This window comes from Pocillopora verrucosa, chromosome 5, assembly GCF_036669915.1.
Source record: "Pocillopora verrucosa isolate sample1 chromosome 5, ASM3666991v2, whole genome shotgun sequence".
Lineage (NCBI taxonomy): Eukaryota > Metazoa > Cnidaria > Anthozoa > Scleractinia > Pocilloporidae > Pocillopora > Pocillopora verrucosa.
In genome coordinates, this window is record NC_089316.1 from 19,567,616 (window position 1) to 19,572,532 (window position 4,917).

Here is a 4,917-nt window from a genome sequence, read left to right on the forward strand (position 1 = left end):
AGCAACATGAGACCTGTGAGGAAGCCTCATTTCTTGAAAAATAATATTCCACGAGGGAACATATATCTGAAGCAGAACACGGAACTTCCTAAATTACCGTCGCGCTCGATAAGGTGCATTTGAACTAAACCAACGGCACCCAGAAATTTGTTAGCGATCATAAAATAGAAATCCTGATAATGATTTGAACAGTCTATTAATTATAAGGGGTATTATTCTCTGGAATACAATTGCATTTAAACATCCGGATGTAAAATAATGAGCGATGGACTAAAGATTCGAAACTAAGAAGGATTCATGAACTAGGAGACTTTCATTTCAAAGCAAAATCGGCCTGAACCTTTGATTTAAATAATGACGATTTTACATATTTCTAATGGCTTCCGTACTAACATTTCGTGGGAGCATGGGCTTAAAGCAACGAGATAAATCAAGCAAATAAATAACGCTTAAAGTATAACGCGACAATCTATGTGCGTAAAAACTACTTGAGTCTCTCAATTCCTACAAGATAAATGTATCCATGTTAAAAATATAATTCTCATAAATTAAATAAACTAATTAGACATTCTCGTGAGTAGATCACAATTGGGAAATGTCACGTGAACCGGAAACCAAATGATACTCATACCTTGACCTGTTCGTTTGTTTTTGTTTGCTTTTTTTGCACACAGGGGTTGCCAAAGCTTTTACTTGCATTGGCTTTTTGTTTTGTTTGTCTTTTTTTTTTGTGAAGAGAAGTAACAACTTTTTCAGTTTTCGAGCACTCTTATTCCTTGAACTTTGTTGTCGTATACAATGCAATTGAAAATACATTAACTTATTTATGATAGGCTGTTGAACAACAACCAGCTGAGGAATTTACCATCAGGCATTTTCAATAGCAATACCCATCTAGAGTGGCCGCATGGCTGCAACCGCATTAACACTTGGACTATGAAATGTCCTTTGAAACATGCATTAGTTCAGGAAAATTTGTTCGCCAAATAGATTATCAAAGAAACATTTGTAAGGAAATTTGTTAACGGAATTATTCTGGGGTAGAATTTCGCCCTTTGAACCTTTCCCTCTTCCTTAAATAGCCTCATTAACAAGTCAAGAATATTCTATGTGGTTCAGTACTCAGGTCTGTGTTTCAATTTTCCTCTAAATATTCTCTTTTGGACGAAGGGACATAATATTTAAAAAGAAAAAAAAGGAAAAGGAAAAATGTGACAACCCCATATACAGATTATTATGTGATAATTGTGGGTTTATTTTAGGCCTTTCTATCAGAGCATGAGAACAGAAATAATAACTTTTTTTTAGGGCAGCACTCTTATTCTCTGAACTTTGTTGTTGCATACCATGCAATTGAAAATGCATTCATTTATGTTTGATAGGCTGTTGAACAAAAACGAGTTGAAGAATTTACCATCAAGCATTTTCAGTAACAATACCCGGCTGTTGGTGCTGTAAGTTTGGAGTCTTTTTTAATATTGGTGTAAGAGCAACGCATGGAATCCGACCTTGAAAGCAGCCGTTTGAATGCGTGGGTGATATCGCATATTTGGTTTCTATCCTAATAAAGCTGCATTAACACATTTTCATTTGAAACATGGATCGGTTTAGGAAAACTTGTGCGCTAAATAGATCGTTAAAGAAAAATTTGTAAGGAAATGTTTTAGCGATTATTACGTGTGGTGCATTGGTAACGCTTACGCTCTCTAAATAGGCTTACTGGGGTTCGATTTCCTCTCACAACGAGAACGCCACTTTTTTTTCCTTTTTCTGAAGGAGTGAATAAAATAATTAAATATCTAATATACTTTTTTTTTATTAACTAACAGTCTATTTTCCAAACTTTATTCCCTTTACTGCCGTCACCTAACCTGTTTGTAAATGCATTATTTTGGTCAGATAAATTATTTTCTAGTCCGCGTTTTATGCCTTATTTACGCTCTCCATAATTAGTAAAGTTTATATGCTAAGATTAGCCACATTTAAAATAACTTAGAAGGCAGTTTTGTTGAATAATGGCTAACTCTGTTTAATTAACCGACCCATAATTTTTTTGTGGGAAATGATAGACTAATTGTGCAATCTTTGTGTTTTCAAAACAAACTAGTTTTCTGAAGTCTGTGAATAAGAGTCCTCTTCTTTCCTCTACATTTCGTATTAATGCAAGCGGCCATCTGATTCCATTGCTCACTAAAACTTGGCGAGTCAAACGTTCCAGTGAAAGTGTGAGACATATTCAACTGTTGTTTCTAGTGATACTTTGAACATTTTTCGTCCTGACAGTTGTATACATGATATCAGTTGACAGCACGTCGTTGTTTCCAGATTTAACATTATTTTATTGCCAAGGTAAAACGGTGCATCGTCGGTTTTCATTTCCGCGGGTCGCTTTTCTGCGTAGACTTCGTAGACCTTTACTGGACATTTCTGGTCGTTCGGCACAGCAAACATTTTCGGTGCAATGGCTCTTACATTCCGTGGATGGTTTCCTGAACGAGTTTTGGTTTCTCTTTCATTGAATTCGAGGTACTCCTGCCATGTAGAAGTTTTGACAAAGTTTTGCGTCTCCCCTTGAACACATTTCCCTGTGCTCCTTGCGGCCTAGTAACCCAAAAGGGATTGTATTGTTGAACCATACCGTGTTTAAAAGCGCTTCTACCGTGGAACTTCCCAAGAGATCTTTTTCAAACAGAACTTGAATATCTTCCTCACTTAAAGCAGCAGAGGCATTAGGTTTGTTGCTCATGCCTTTCCGTTTTAGATCCCTTTGCTTTGACTGAAGCGCTTTCCGAGTTTGCTCGAACTGGACGTCTTTCATAAGACAAAGTCCATAGTTTATTTTTCTCCGAATGGCGCTTAAAGCTAGCGAAGAATGCCCTTAAGAAATTAGGCTCGTATTCCTAGTTGTCTTCTTTTTTGCGAACCGTTATAAGGAACTCGCTGACAAACTTGTTCATTGCTTGAGGAGTCATTTGTTCATTTGCCTCGTCCCGCCTTTCAAAACAAGAAATTCATGGAACACAGCAACGTATCGTTTAGTCTTTTTCTTGGTGTTTTTATTTTTCTGTCCGTCTATGAACTCCTCTACTGATAAATTTAGGCTCTGAAAACGGTTAGTCCGATTTGAAACCAACTTTCTTAAAAAATGCGTCGTTGTCAGTGTGATAGTGGCTTTCTAAGGGTCGTAGTAATATATATCACATCCGACAAACTCTGTGGCCACATGCAATGCACTTATGTAGCGATGAATGAAATTACGAATAACGTCGTCACCTTCACTCTGCCGATGAATTGTTCATACGTTTCTATTTTTGAGCGTAGCGCTGGTGGGTATTATTGTACGTTATTGTTCATCTAATTGTAAATTGATTCCGATTTCTTCGAGAAGTTGACATCCTCCAGGTGTAGCGTGAGATTTTTAAGGTGAACGCACGAGAAGATAACACCGAGCGCCGAAGGCCGTCCAAAGTAATGAATCTAGGAGCATGCTCTTACAGAAGATTTTAAATCTAGGGTCTCGAAAGTGCCATTTCCTGCATTTTTCATTTGAGCTCCGAGTGATAAAGAAAACAATAGGTCGCTCAGGGCGAAGAGTCAACTTTCGGCGAATGGAATTGAGAATTTTCCTTTCTAAATGCTGTTTTATGGCATCAACAAGCATATATAAGCTTCAAAGTGCTCAATTCAGGCATCCACCATAAGCTGTATACGTAAATTTGATATATAGTTAAGTCCGCTTTTGGTGCACTGTTGCTTGTAATTTTCAAAAATGAGCCCGCTCTGCTAAAAAGATTGATTGAAAGTTGCATGTTTACGGTCATGGCAGCAGAGGGAAATAGGTGTTAAGCGAAAAAATAATATTCAGTGTCAAAAACCATTGAAAAATGAAAAATTACGTGATTTGTTCTTATAAATGATCGATCTAAATATGCGAACCCTTAAGTTCTTCAAACAAAAATTTTGTGAAAAAACGAGCTATTTTTGACCATCAAAAATAGGCCTTCGAGCGCAGACCGATTTTCGCACGGGAAAAATTTAGTTTTCATTATTTCGGGAAATCAAGGTTGCTTCATATACTTTCATACTAAGACTGATTCGTGGGAATAGTTTAAAAGAGATCAAATTTTTTTCAGCCGAAATGCACTGGCCCGCTTCTAGAGAGACTGCGACTTAAATCTCCAGAAACCTAATCAGCATATTCTACTGGGAGATGTGGCAGCGCGTTGAAGTTTCCCTGCTCTGAACTCACTGTAGCAAATAATCTCTCACAGCTGTTGTTTTAGAAACTAACAAATTCTTCTAACTCGACATATGAATAGTACTACAAGCTTCTGAACTTACGGTATTTTTCAGGAATATTAAGACAACTAAAACTGAGTAAATTGAATAGCGCGTTCAACCACTTCATTTTTTTTCCTACGAAATTTACCATTCGAGCCAAAGAGGAAGAATTGTACACTTGTTTTATGATAGAAATAATAATGATAATAATAAAAAAGACACAAAAATGAGAAAGCAAAGGAAACCCAGACATTGAAAAGTTTCTGTTAACCAGCCTCGTTTCCATGTTCTTGAGGTCTCCAAATGGCCTTGAGCCGCAATTTTTTACAAAAATAGATTTTAATCTTAAAATATCTCTTTCATGATTAAAACAAAGTTTATATGCAAAATTTGAGCCAAATCAGTGGGCCTGTCTGTCCGCAGCTTTTCGATCTGGCTTCTTTTTTATCGACTATCGCTTTTGATAAGGTCGAGCCAACACTTCAACAAGGATATTTTATCAAATCGCTCGGTTCAGGAAAAATCGTTCGCTACATACATCACAGGGAACTTCTGATTGAACTTTTCCAATTCAATCACAAAAAGGGCAAAATCACGAAAATTGTCTAAGCTATTTCAAATGCTCTTTGCATAAAC